The sequence below is a fragment of the Rhinolophus sinicus genome, linkage group LG06 (assembly GCF_036562045.2).
Source record: "Rhinolophus sinicus isolate RSC01 linkage group LG06, ASM3656204v1, whole genome shotgun sequence".
Lineage (NCBI taxonomy): Eukaryota > Metazoa > Chordata > Mammalia > Chiroptera > Rhinolophidae > Rhinolophus > Rhinolophus sinicus.
The window spans coordinates 11,001,799-11,016,774 of record NC_133756.1 but is presented as its reverse complement, the minus strand read 5'-3'; positions in this window follow the sequence as shown (position 1 = coordinate 11,016,774).

Sequence of the window (14,976 nt, the reverse complement as noted above, 5' to 3'; positions counted from 1 at the left end):
ATCTTTGAGCTCTGTTCAGCCTTTCATTCAGCAGCCAAACTGTCCACCCTGGACAGGACATAAATCCTGCTGGCGAGTCACCAGGCCAGCTCTCCTCCTGGAGCTGCTTCCTTGCCAGAGCTCACCAGGAGCAGCTGTTTGCACCCTAGTTCGGGAAAGGCCCCAGGAAACCGATGGGGTGTAAGGGAGAGAGAGCACTGTACGGGGAGCCAAATCCCAGAGGAGCAACTTCCAGGCTGGGTAAGTTACTTAGCTCTCCGAGCTTTGGTTTTCTCATTTGTAAAAGGGGATGATACCTGCTTCTCTTAGTTGTTCTAAGAAGGAAAGGCCCTGAACGTGCCTGACACCCTGTAAGACACACGTAAACTGCTTCCCTCCATTATGTATTAGCTGTGTAACCTTGGGTGAGATCCGTAACTTGTCTGTGCTTCAATTTCCTCACCTGTAAATTGAAACCATGCTGGAGTCTATCTCCTGAGGCAGGTGGTTGTGAGGCCTGAATGAGGTAACACATGTAAAGTGATTAGAACAGCGCCTGTCACATGGTAAGCGTTCAGTACACGTTAACTGTCATTGCTTTGATTTCTTTGTAGGACGCAGTAATGGGAGAAAGGCCTGGTAAATACATTACTTCAATACTTTGGAGGTTACTCCTCTCCTTGGTGGGGCTCGAAGCTGAGCTGTATTGCAGTCTGGAAGGAAAAGAGCCAGTGGGAGGGGTAAATTCCTGACTAACCAAATGTCTTGTTCATTTAACAAATGTTTATTGAGGTCCTACTGTGTGCCAAACATTGGGCTAAAAATAGGGAGTTGATAGGGACATCTACCCACGTTATGGTCATTCATGTGATCTGGTGATTATATTTCTCTCCTCACTGTGCTCTCCGTTTTTTGAAAATCAGTGAAAGGAAGAGGGCGCCTTGACACCGCCTAGCGGAGCTGCTGGGTGTATCTCAATGGGGCACAAGTCCTGAGTGACATCTTTCTAGGATCTTCTGTTTACTGCCTCCCCTCTTTTTCTAATCTCAGACTCTTCCTCCAGGAAGTCCTTCCCAATCCCTCTCTAGACTGGGTCCAGTGTCCTGCCCTTGGTTCCTGATTCTTTGTCACTGACATTACATACATATGGTGAACTTGCCCGGTTCCTCGTCCGTGAGGACGGATGGGCAAGCACCATGTCTCTTGTTCTCTGCTCTTCTCCAGAGCCCAGTAGATGCCTGGCACAGAGAAGACCCTCGACTCATATTTGTCAAACAAAAGGGTGAGGTTCAGACTTCGGGCCTGTGGCCAGGTGTGGGACTGGGGCCCCTAACAGTAACCTATTTCCTCCTTGGACAGCCCCTCAGGCCTCCACCCAAACCCAGCCCCCATGGAATGTCTCCAGGGCCAATGATTTCACCATCTTCCTCTGGCTCCCATTCCTATTTTTAAGCCCATGTTGGTCAGGAAGTTCTTCCCAATGTCTGCCTAAATCTCCAGGAATAACTTAAGCCTGTTGTCCCAGAGCCAGGCAGCATGGAGGCAGATGGGTGTCCTTCCTAAATGCCTCTCCTTGCTTCCCCAAGGAAAAGACTGCATGCGGGACCAGAACAGGGAAGTGAGTGGGGGTAGGGGGCAGGTTAGAAATGGAACTGACAAATGTCAAGCACATGTTTCCAAGGACAGAATGTAGTTGTGGTGAGCGGGGCTTGGCGAAGTGGGCCTGCATCTGACCAGAATCTTAAGAGCTTTCCTGGTGGAAGGGCATTGGCAATGAAGAGGGGTGAGCTCTCAAGCCCTGGGCAGCCAGGCCTCCCCAAGTGTGTGGTGGGTGCCAGCTGGTGCACAGTGGGGTATCAGGAATCCTGGAATGCTTAGCAGACATTCGGTGGTGGAGGAAACAGAGTCAGGGCGGGACTCTCCAGAACCTCAGCCTTCCCAGGCTGGGCTGGGGTTGAAAGGAGCAACTCAGGCCGGCCTGGACAGAGGACTCCGGAACCTGGGCCAGGACTACTCGCCACTAGGCAAGAAGGGGCCTCTGCAGGAAGGAAGGACCCTATCTCCAGTCGGGGTCAGCCCCAAAGGCAGGGGCCTCCAGTCTGACTGCAGATGGGCCACTGCCATCCTCTCCGTCCTCACCCCAGTGTTCACTGTCCCCTCTGCTATGCGGGCCTTGTGCCCTGAGAAATGAAACAACCTCATAAGACCCACAGGAGCATCGACCCCTACCCTCCTCCTCACTCCCTAGGGAGCTGTTTTTAGTCTCTGTCCGGTTTCCTGAAGTCGTGTTGTTTACTCCAGCAGAGGGAGGTGACTGGCAGTGAAGTTCCAGCTTTGTGTGACTTTGGGCAAGTCTCTTCTCTCTGAACCCTGAGGTTATTTCACCTGCACAGACTGGGCGAGGGCCAGGATTTTTAAATGCTTTGTTTTGGTTTTTTTTTATATAGTAGTGGACACTTTAGTAGTTTGGAGAGAAATCTGAGGTGGAATGTCCATATGCAAAAAAAATAAAAGCAGAGCTGCTCTGGTTGGAGTCGGGGAGGCATGGGGTCCTACCTGCTCAGCCTTGGGCACCTCCCGCAAATCCATGGCTGAAAGCCATGGGACCACATGACGTCTAAGGGACTTGCTGCCCTTAAGTTCAGTGGGGCTCCTAAGCGGTTCAGGACTGGGAGATCCAAGGGCAGTGCTATCAGCTGGAAAGATGTCGGGTTCAACAGTAGGGGAGGGGAGGCCAGGCCCGTTGGTCCTTTCTCATGAAGACGTTTCTCAACTAGAGCTAGCTTCCTGGGGACGGTCTCGCTCCAGCTGCAGCAGCAATATGGTCAGCTCCCTCCTGAAGCTGCCCATGCAGGGAGGCAGTTACTGGAGCTTTCCTCGGAAGACTGCTGGGGACACAGGCCTGCATCTCGGGTGGGGCGGCAGGAAGCAGGGTGTGGAGGGAGGCTCAGAGCATGCCTGCCCCTACCTAGAAGTGACTTGAGTCCTCAGGCCCAGCCTTGCCCTCTCCAGGGAGAGCTGGCTTTGAGAGCAGCAGAGCCCCTGCCTCCAGCCTCTGCTCCGGAAAACCCCTCATTCCACGGTGTCTGCTTAATCCCTGTTAGCAGCAGGCTGACCTCCTGCCTCTGAGCCTCACACTGAGCCCGCCCAGATCCTCATAGGCCCCCTTCAAAAAATAAATAAATACTTTCTCCATTATCCCATTAGCAACTTCACAGGTTTTTCTGCTCTTAGTTCCCAACTTCAGTGAAAGTGGAAACATGTGTCCTGAAGAGCCCCCACTGCCTGCCCACTAGCCACTTTGTGTCTGGTGCTAAACTGTGTGTGGGGGGGGTAGCTATGCCCATCCACCTGCAGCTGCCTGCGAGGGAGACAAGGTTTCAGAACCCCCAAGCTCCGTCTACTCCAGCAGGTACCAGGGGCCTCCATGCACGGGATGAGGAGCTGGGCGATACAACGTCTGCACTGCTCCTCACGGGCTGTGCGGCTTCAGGCAGGACTCTTTACCTCTATGGGCCTCAGGTTCTTTCATCAAATGGAGGAGTTTTGTAATTCCTATCTTGAAGGATTGGAGGTTCAAAATCATCTGAGAGAACGAGGAAGGGTCTTAAAAGGCACAAGTGTTGTGCCAATGGGATGGGGTGTTTAGGAAAGATTTTACTTGTCTGGCCTTTGCTCCTGCAGATTTAGAAAAGGAAGCAGCCAGGCCTGCCCTCACCACACCATCCTGTAACCCAGGAGAGGGGCCTTTGGAAGCTCTGGAGTTGTCCTGCCTGCCTTTCCCTTGGTGCCCACCTCACTCTGCTTCCGGTGGCCACCACTCGGAGGAGGTGCTGGGAAGCCACATCATTGGCTCGTTAAGGTGGGTCAGGGAGCTTGCTGCCCAGTGGCCTCGTCTAACCGCTCACAAAACCCAGTGCAGGCCCCGGCATGGACAGAATCGGGCTGGGGATGTCTTTGTCTCCCCGTTCCATCTGGACCCCTTTTCCCTTCCTCTGCCCATGGCTCCAGGCAAGGGTGCCTAGGGCAAGGCCAAGGGCGCCTAGGGCAAGGCCAAGCCAGGTATGCTGCAGTGTGGGCGGTTTCTGGCTGCCCACTGGGCACCAGGCTGCTCGGGGATTCTGCGCAGAGCCTAAAGCACGGGATCTGCTGGCAGTGCCTGTGAGTGAGGTCACTGCTCTGCCTTCCTGCTTCTAACGATGTGGACTGAGTCCCGGCTCGGACATCTCTGCACCCTCTGTCTCCTGGGCGTCTCCCAGCACCTCCCAGCACCCTAGCCCTCCTTCACTCCTTCTCTTGTCTGTGAGCTTTGTGAAATAGGAAGGGTGTCTCGTTATCCCTGGGCGAGCAGTGTTGCCCGGGCTGTGGAGTCAGCCGCGCTCTAAGCACTGCCATTCGGTGCTGAGTTTGAATTGTGATTGGCTGTGCAACCTTAGACCCGATTTCTCTGTACCTCTAATTTTTAAACTGCAGTTGCGGTGAGGGTCCTGTGAGATACTGCATTAACACAGTACCTGGCGCTTTGCGAGCCCTCTGAAGAATAAGCTGTTATTTCTTTCGCCCTGTTCCTGGAACTCAGCACCAGGCTGGGTAGAGTGTAGCCAATGAGTGGGTGAACGCATGCTCAGTCCCAGCGCCCCCCCCCCCACTCCAGCTTCCCAACCCCTCCTTCCCGTCCCTGGCCAGGTGGGAGATGCTGTCAGCTCTGCCAGAATGTGGTTTCTTGGTGGCGGAAAAACTCCCCAGACACCTGAGAGCAGCAGGACTATGCTTGTGCAGCTTCACAGCCCACAGCCTCCCTGGGCAGACAGGACCCCGGGTCCTGGGCAGGGAGCTGGATATGCCCACCTGCACCGTGAACTTGGCCTCAGTGTCCTGTCTGATGAGTTGGCTGCATCTTACCAACCCCCTGCTCCTTGCCAGGGGTCCATGTCAGCTGCATGGCCACACCTGGCCTTCCTTTCCCTTTCCCTAGAAGTCTCTTCTCACCTGTCATCCCCATGGTTCCCTCAAGTCTCATGAGGAGCTCGGACCAAGGCATTCTCCCACCTCGGACCTGCTAAGCCCCTCTCCAAGTCGCCCTTGGAGGGTGAGGTGAGGCTGGGGGCTGATGGGGACACTTTAACTTGCTCCCTCTGTCTTGGCCAATGCTGGTCCTCCAGGGGGCAGAGGGGAGGGCAGAGCCTTCTCTCTTCCTTGGGGGATCCTGGGCTCTCTCATGCCAGGGCCTGGGGGCAGTTGGGGAGGATCTGGGGCCAGCCAGCACTCAGGCATCAGGCTCCTTGCAGGCCGTGATGGGGTGGCAGGCCCAGCCCCCTCTTGCCAGACATTGGTGGGGGGCTGGGCACAGCCTCATGGGGAGCTGGCCTGAACAGGCAGAAGGCAGGGGGCTGGACAGCCTGACCTCCTGTGAGCCCAGAGGCTACAATTCCTGAGTGATTCTCTCCTCTGAGCAGCTCTCCTGGGAAAGCTGGCAGGTCTGGGTCAGGGGAGGGCGTCTGGCATGGACCATATTCAGGGACGGATTAGCTGGGGGAACTGCTCCCACCAGCAGGGAGGGGAGAGATAAAGCCTGTGAGCTGGAGAAGGGGGGCCCAGCACGGAGACATTCCCTCCCCTGACCCCAGGCCCGTGCAGAGCCGGGTCTGTGGTGGGGGAGGGGGTCGCCCCCTTTCCCAGGATACTGGCCGGCAGTGGAGCCCAGCACTTTCTCAGGCCCTTTATTACATTTCTCAGGAGCCAGAGGGAAGGTTATCCCTCCCCCTCTTCCCTGGGCTCCCCTCCTTTTGTCTCCCTCCCCAGGAGGGTCGGAAAGGAGCTTTTCTCATTATTGTGGTTATTAAAAAATAAATGAGCCAGAGACAGAGAGACAGAGAGAGAGAGAGAGACAGAGACAGAGACAGAGAGACTGAGAGACAGAGGCAAGCAAAGAGAGACAAAGAAAGACAGGCAGATAGGAGAGGGAGCTGGGAAGACAGAGACAGAGGAGGTAGACAGACTTGGAGGGACCAAGAAAAATAAATGGAGGAGAGATTCTAGGAAAAAAAGGAGGCTTTGGACTGTTCAGCTCTGTTTGAACTCACACTTGGTACGTAGTGTGGCCTTGTGCAAGCTACTTCATCTCCTTAAGGCTCAGTTTCCTTACCTGCAAAACGGAAGTAATAATTCTTACTTTGCAGTATCACTGTGAAACATAGAAATACTGTCTAGACTCTAGACCAGGGGTGTCAAAACTGTGGCCCGTGGGCCAACTGCGGTCCGAAATCCATTGTTAATTGGCCCGCAGCAAATTCCAAAAATATATTTAGTTTACTTAAATAAACCAGGTGAGGCAATACGTACTTCACCTCGAGTGAGTGGCCCGGCTGTTTGTGTATTTTACCGCATATGGCCCTTGGTAAAAACGTTGAAAAAAGTTTGGACACCCCTGCTCTAGACAATACTGAGTGCAAAGCCTGGAACTCAACAGGTGTTCACAACACGGCTTTATATGTAGTATATGATATGTCTGTGTACACAGTGGAGGGGAGGACAGTGGCAGCCAGCACTCAGTGGTCCCTTGTGAAGCCCCCAGTGCCAGGGACACCTTCCCTGGGGAATGACCATGTCTGGAGTCCAGGCCCCTTCCTCGTTCCTCATGTCACTTCCGTAAGCCGATTCTTGGCTACTGAGTGGAAAACAAACGTGGTTTTTGTTTTTTTCTTTTATCTCCCAATTAAAGCACTTGAGTAATGGGCTTTGAAAGCAAACCAACCTGGCATAGAATCCCAGAAATTTACTATGAATTTTTTTAAGGGCAAAAGGACTAATAATGTTTATCTCATAGGTTGTTTCTTAAATAGCTTTCTTGAGGGATAAAATGTACAATCCCCCACTTCAAGTGTTCAATGCAGTGTCTTTAGTGAGTGTACAGAGCTGTGCAGCCATCATCCCAGCACCATTTTAGACCCTCTAAATATCCCTCACGCCCAGTTGCAGTCGCTTCCTGTTCCTACTGGGCAACTACTAATCCTTTTTCTGCCTCTATGGATCTGCTCTTTTCTGGACTATTCCTATGAATGGCATCATAGCATGTGTGGTCTTTGGTGTCTGCTTTCTCTCACTTAGCATAATACTTTTGCTTTTCATCCATCCATGTCGTAGCATGTATCAGCACCGCGTTCCTTTTCATTGCTGAGTAGTAGTCCATTGGTGGGCGATCACATGTCATCTATCCATTTACCAGTTGATGGACATTTGGGTGTTCAGAGGGTATTTTAAGGGTTAAGTGAGATACTGTATGTAAAGGGATTAGATCAGTCAATATCAGATAATTTTCAATAGAGAAAGGAGAGAGAAACTTCTTTGCAGGCTTACCCCGCACCAGACACAGTTGGGATCCCTGTATGGTCGTTTACTTCTCATATCACCACTCTGGGGTGGGCAGGACTATTGTACTCGCTGCTTTGTGGAGGAGGAAACCACAGCTTGGAGAGGGGACTGGTTTGTCTTCGGTCACTCCCCCAGTAAGTGTGGAGCTGGGACTGAGCCTGGCGAGCTGGCCCCAACCCTGCAGCTTCTCCCTGTCTCTCCATGGAAGAGGGGGCAGGGCCAAGGGAGCTGGAATTCACCGAGGCTGTGCTCTCAGCACCCAGCACCTGCCTTTACCCACAGGATCTGCTGCCATATTAGCTAAATCTCTATCTCCCCGTGGAGACTCCAAGTGTGACACACCTTTTATGTCAGGCACTGCTTCACTGGTGTTGCATCAGGGATCCACTTTAATCCTCTGGCAACCCTTGGGTGTGGGGGTGTTGGCATGAAGGCTCAGAGAGGTTCGGAAACTTGCCGGAGATCACACAGTTCCTGTGCAAGTGGTGGAGCCCACATTCCAGTGTCTGCAGCTGTTTGATTCCAAAGGCCATTCTCCGGCTCCCTCTGTTCCCCTGCCTTGCAGAGGCTGGAGCTCCACATCTGGCTCCCAAATGACCCCCCCCCCCCAGGAGGGAAGGTGATGGCCTGGGGACACTGCTGCAAGAGAAGGGGGGCTGGAGGGGGTAGGCAGAGAGCCTGGCTGGCCTTCTTCCCTCGGCGGCGGGCAGCTCGGAGGCCGTCCATAGGGCTGCACGGTGCTGAGCTGCCCTCTCCTTTTCCCAGCTGCTTCTGGGAGACAATGTGCTTCACATTAGGCTGGTGTTGGGTTTTGGAAAACCGCACATCTAATTGTGAAGGTTGGGGGTGTGAGTAACTGCATCTCGTGTGAGGGGAGAGCAGTCAGGCCCCTCCCACTTCCCGGGGTGACTCCCAGCACTGGAGACAGCTGTGCCCTTGTCCTCAGCGAGTGCCAGCCCGGAGGGTCAGGGACCGGGCTTCCTGAGAGGAGCAGGGGGTCCAGTGGGGCTGCGACCAGGCCACACTGCCTTCGTCTGCATCCATCTGTGCATCCAGGGATGGAAGAGGCATTCAGCCCTATGCTCCTCTAGTGACCGCCCTCCGATCCGGGCTCCCCGAGGACAGGGCTGGGGCTCCTCTGAGTAGTCTTCCAGGACCAGGGCCCCTTGCCTCAGCCTTTCCCCATCAGCAGGACAGCATGGGCCTGCAGAGCTGAGGGTGGGGCACGTTGCACCCACCCCCCCTTATGTAGTGTGGGTTCACAGCAGAGAAGCTGTGTGATAAGCATGTAACTGAGTTAGGCCCCTGGGAGCCTCCGATGGCTCCGGTTTCCTCCCCACCCAGAGGGTCTGTCTGGGTGACTGCGCAGGGCTAGGATGCCACCTTCTCTAAAGTTCTGAGAGGCTGAACCAGGCCGGGGAAGCAGGGTGTAAATGTCAAGCTGCCAGAGCTCCCTGTCACTTCCCACTGTGCACAAACAGTCCCTGTCACAGCCACCTAGGCACGCGGAAACCCCTGAGACCCTCACTCCTGGTTATGGACACGCACACATGCACCTTCGCACTCACATGCATACTCACAGAGGCACACTCCCCAGACACAGATGTTTGTACTTCCAGCCACACACAGACCTTGCCATGTACTAACACACGTGGACATGCACACAGCCCCCCCATGGAGGCACTCAGAGTCACACACTCAGACACTTCTGGGGACACACACTTAGGCATGCCCATGTCAGCAGGCTCACTCACAGATACGCACGCTGGGGCATGTTGCAGACAGACTCTAGCGTGTCCTCATCCTCAGGGCAGGGTGACACGTAAGGAACCCTAGGGTCCCGTTGCTGAAGGGGCCTTGAAAGTGCAGCTGGTCCAGGCCCTGCCCGCAGGCCCTGCCCAGCCCCTCCTCAGTCACTGCAGTACCACCAGGGAGAGCCCCAGTTCTTGGGCCTGACTCCAAGGCCAAGGGTTCCCATGACATCCGACTTTAGTCCGACGGACCTTGTTGATCTGGTCCTTTGGGAACCACTTCCAGTGACTCAAACTGCCAGGTGCTGGAGCCTGAGGCTGGCTCTCAAAAGGAGGGGGTTCTGGATGGGGGGGGCAGTAGGAGGATTTCCAGGGGGCCCCTGCCAAAGAGAAGCATTGGTTTGGATTAGGGAGGACAACTTGTCCTGTCCAAGCTGAGAACATCCGGTTGGTTTCCTTAAAAAGGAGGAGCAAGAGGCCAAGGTCTGTCCCTGTGGTGTCCTCAACAGAACACGCAGGGGTGGGGACCACGGCAGGGACAGGTCAGGGCACCTGAGCAGGATGGCTAATCTGGCCCCCCGACTCTGGGCAGCATGGCTTGGAGGGGAGGAGTGGCTTTGGGGTGAGGGTCGTGTCCACAGCCAGAAGGACCAGAATGAGACAGAAGAAGACTGGCCTCTGTTGGGGCCTGAGGCCTGAGCTCTTGGTCACCCAGTTCCATTCATTGACTCCCCTCATTCATTCCTGGCTTACAGCCTACCTCTCTTCTCCCGTGGCTCCTGGACTGCAACTAGTCTGTCTGTACTGGGACCAATTACCTGCTTCCATCACTAGATGGTGACCTTATTTTACGTAATTCATTCATTCACTCATTCATTCATTACCAGCTGCATAACCTGGGGCCGTTAATTCTCTTCTCTGAAAGATGGATAATAATAGTACCCTCCTCAAGGGTTCTAAGATCGCATGAGTCCTACGTGCAGCTCACGGCTCAGCACCAGGCACAAAGTAAGTGCCACGCAAATGTTAGCGTGAAAGAAGGGACAGCCACATGCCAGACACGGACAGGCACTGGGGACATGGCAGTGAGGAAGGTGGGCACAGTGTCTGCCCACAGGGAGCTTCCAGTCTTGGGGTCGGGGAGAGGATGAGGTGTCATCCTTGATCAATTAGCTACAATAACGTGTGAGGGCTGCTGTGATGGGGGAAGGCAGGATTTTAGGGGAGCACCAGGCAGGGCTCCTCACCTAGGCAGTGGATTGGGGAGGTGCCTCCTGAGGTAGGAACATGCAGGGTGAGGCCCCTTACCCTCACCCACACTCCTCTCACACTTCCCAAGCAGGAAGCAGGGCGTTCTAGGCAGCAGGAACAGCATGTACAAAAGCCCAGAGGGCACGATGTCTAGGTTATTGTCAGAAGCTCCAGAGTCTGGCCCAGAGGAAAGCCCAGGTTAATGTTTGTTGAATGCAGCATTGATCTCTTTCTAACTCCTGCAGTGGACATTCATATTTCATCCCATGGAATCTTTGTGGCAACCTTGTGAAATATACTCCCATTTCACAGACAGAGACACTGAGGCCTAGCAACTCACATAGGTGACCAAGGTCACACAGCTGGTGGGTCAGGGATAGAGTCAGGACCCTCTGCCTTCTCTTTCATTTGGAGGATCAGAGGAAGGTTTCTTTGCGGCGACTGTAGAGGACTCCTGAACAAAGACCCAGGCAGGAACTGGCAAGCGAGGGACAGGCCACGGAGGCCCTCTCCTTTGAGATACAGCCCCTGGGGTCTCTGAGATCCAAATACCTTGAGCCCAAATTTCTGGGAGACCCTGTCCATCCTGAGCCTGTGGTCTGACTTCCTCCCACACTCAGCTTCTTGATGGCCTCGATAGGAGGCCTTGACTCGTTGGGCCCACCTCTGCCCATCTCTCCGTCCCTGGAATTCCTGGGGGCTGCATCTGGCTTCTGTCACAGCAATGTCTGTAGGCCTCCATTCCCCGGGCAGTTCTCAGCAGTGAGTGTCTGCAACTGTGGCAGACGTAGGCCTGGGATGAGGCCATGATGAGGGGTGGGCGTGAGGCCTGTCAGGACAGCCCATGTCTGATACCCCTCTTTGGACCCTTGCCCTCCCCCACCAGCCTAACCGTAATTTTCTCACCAGACCCTTCAAATTGACACATCTGGGGACAGAAAGGACAGTATGTCCTCCTTTGGAGAGCTGAAGTCCAGAAGGAGGCCTGTGTGTGAATGTAGGGGTGCTGGGACCAGGCCCAAGGAGGGCAGGGCCAGGGACGAGGGCACCTGTGACTGAGGGCTTCCTCAGGCCTGGCTTATGGCCCTCAGCACCATGTCTGGCCAATTGTCGGCCTGAAGTTAAAGGTGCTTCTTCCTTAAGGGGCCAGGTCTCAGATCCCAGAACAAACACCAAGCCCACTACACAGATAGGAAAACCGAGGCCTGTGGATGCTAGGAGGCAGTCTGTCTGCCCATCTTCCCGGGGCAGTCTGTCCTTCCTGGGAGAGGGGAGGCCAGTCTGTCCTCCCACCCACCAATCCTTGGGCCACTGTCAACCCCCGACCCTTCTTAGTGCTCCCTGGAGCCTGTCCCCAGCGACCCCCTTGCAGGGAATGTGATGAAAGCTCTATTTATTATACTTTAGCTCACACAGTTGTTTCAGATGTTTCCAATTCGTTAGCCTGCTCAGACATCTGTTCCTGGTTGAAGTCAGAGAAGAGAAAGAAAAAAGGACAACTCGATGCATTTTGCACACCCTCACTCAAATGCACATGGAATCACACGTCCCTGTCATCTCCCTCCCTCTCTCCCTCGCTCTCCCTTCTCTCTCTCTCTCTCTCTCTCTGTCTCTCTCTCTCTCTCCCTCCCTCCCTCCCTTGCTCTCCCTCTTTCTCCCTCTCCCTCTCCCCTCCTCTACCCCTCTCCCCCTTTCCTCTCTCACCCCCAACAGACCCTCACAATTCACTCCTTTATCCTCACCCGCACTCAGACCACATTCACTTTCACTCCACCGCACACGAGAGCTCACACTCCCAAGCCTACCTCGGCTTCCACAGATGTGCTCAAACCCCAACACAGGCACACCTCGTTTTATTGCACTCCACTTTATTGCGCTTCACATATGTTGCGTTTTTTACAATTTGAAGGCAAGCCCCACCACCAGCAAAAGATGACAACTTGCTTTATTGCGATAGTTGCATTAGTGCGATGGTCAGAAACCGACCTGCAATATCTCCAAGATACGTCTGCACAGCTAGTCAGCACAGCAAACCAGCATGCGCAGCCTCATGCCTACACTCTCCTGCATCTGTCCCCTTGTGGGGACTCCCAGCCCCTTCCCCAGGTCCTCCACGATCTGAACACCTCACCGGCTACAGGTGAGCGTCACAGCACCAGAGGGTGGCCTGTAAACTGGCTTCCAGTCTAGACACTGACCCTCTGAGTCATGTGACCTTGCTCTGGTTCTCTGAGCCTCAGTTCTCTTATTTACGGAATGGGGTCGTCACCTTCCCTAGCTCATGGGGCTATGGTACTGGTTAAAATCTTGTGTGTAAGCACCTGGCTTGGTGCCTGGCACCTGGTGCTCCTGGACCAGCACCTGTCATTGTTACTGTCACTATTTCCCCCATCCCCCTCCACACACACACACTTACATATTTGCTCCTGTATTAATACATGAGCACAGGGTGGGATTGAAAGGTCTCTAGGGTTCCTGGGAACCTTGAGCTTCTGTGATTCTTGATGCTCCCCCCTTACAGATGTGCACAGCTGCATACGCATGTGTGCTCAGCAACCCGGTTCAACACACACGTGAACAAATGTACGTGCGCTCGAAGCCAAACCTCCCACTTACACATTCCTTAACACATGCGCACCATCACAGCTCTTGCACTTTGCATCCCCTTCTCTCAGCCATTCACACATTCATGCCCAGCTCCACACACTGGAATACCCGGGGGAGGGGCTGGGGATTAGTGGGGTGGAGGAAGGTGGGTTCCGGGGTCCAGAGCTGGACTTGCTGGAGTGGGGACTGAGGGAGGAAGTCAACTTCTCCCCAGCTTCTGGGCAGGCTGAGTGCATTACTGTTGGTGTGGGGAGGGGGACCAGCCCCACCCAACTTTGGGGCTGGGGGTGGGGTGGGTGGGGGGGATGGTAAACACCAGCCTGATGCCTGGCAGTGACCACACCAGTCACCCCACATCTGGAGAAACTTCCAAGTAGCTCTGAGCGAAAGAGAGGCTAGAGGTGGGGGTGGGCGAATCAGTAGGGTCAGTGTGATGACTCCTCTATCCAGATAGTCCATTGGTTGTCACCTTGTGTCCATAGACGCCAGCCCCCAGATCTGCATCATGAACTTGGAAACAAGAGCCTCCCTCTCTCTGACCTCCTGCCTCTCCCAGTTCCCGCCAACCACAGGTGGCTTCCAGAATGGCTGCGTCAGACCAACCCCGGACCTCTCTTATCTGGAGCACTCCAGACAGGCTTAGCCGAGCCCTCCACCAGGACCCTGGAGCCCCCAGTAGGATGGGCACGGTGGTGGACTGCTGTGGGGCTGCGGAGCTCTGAGAAGCAGGCATCATGGAGAAGGATGTGTAGGACCCAGTATGCTGCCGCCCTCCACCTCCTCCCAGCTGACCCACCAGTATCTGTGTCTATGGCGTGTGTCTGAGTCACAGCTCCTGCTCCCCTAACCCAGAACCCAAAGCAGGTGGGAGGAGGGGTTTTCCTTGTTAGATTTCCATGAGCCCAGGGCATCTGGGGCACCCCCTTGCCCAGCACCTAGCTTGGAACGTGTGTGTTGGGAGGCCTGAGTCAGAGCCTTGCTGCCAAGGGCCCCCAGACCCCCCAGCTCCCCTTCTTTCCCTGCTTGAGCTCTGGGCTCTTAGGCAAACTGAGGCCTCCTCCTTCTTCCCTCTGTTCTTGGAGTCAGAACAGACCCAAGTTCAGATGCTCTCAGCCATTGACTTGCTTGGTGATTTGGGGCAAAGCATTCAGTTTCTCCGAGCTTTGGTTTGCTCCCCTGCAAAATGGGAGGATATGGTGGGAACCCATGGAGATAGTGGACACAAAGGGCCTGATACTAAGTGCTCAGTGACAGCTTGTTGACTCAATGCTGGAGTCAGGTCACCTGTCTCCACTCATGGGCAGGCTGCGTGCTTGGCAATTCCCTCTTTCGGCAAACACTCCCTTTTGGGCCTCCACCTCAGTAGGAGGAAGATCCTTCCTGGATGAGGAGGGGCAGTGTCTCCCCCTGGGAGTCTTTCCTGGCTCTTCCAATCTTCCTGTCAAATCTCCTACATCCTAAAGACTATAGGCCCTTGGAAAAGGAAGGATGCTACTGGGTGGCAGGTGGTGCTGGGGGTGCTTGGAGCTGCCCAGGGCCCTCCAATGGAGATCTTCCTCCCAGCCATAAGGGGTGCAGTCAGGACATAGCCCTTCTTCCCCTCCTCATCCCAAGGTCAAAGGCAGCACTTGCTACTACTTTGCTTTTAGCTAGTGCACCTCTGCAGGGTTTCCTGTGTGCACCCTTCTTTGAAGAAGACTTCTGGGCTGGAAGGTGTTTGGGCTGGAGTCAAGAACTACCGAGGGAGGAGAATGGGTGAGGAGAGGGGCTCTTGCCTTGCTCCTTACCTAGGAAATGATATCAGGTGGGAGGAGAGGGTAAGAAATAAACATTTAGGGAGCACCTACTGTGTGCCAGGCATTGCATCAGGACAATACACATATTGGTATGTGTCTCCCAGAAGGTAATTCCATGAGGGCAGAGACTTTTCTGTTTTGCTCACTGTTGTAACCCCGATGCCTAGCACAGTGCCTGGCACATGGTAGGTACTCAATCAATATATGTTGACTAAATTAAT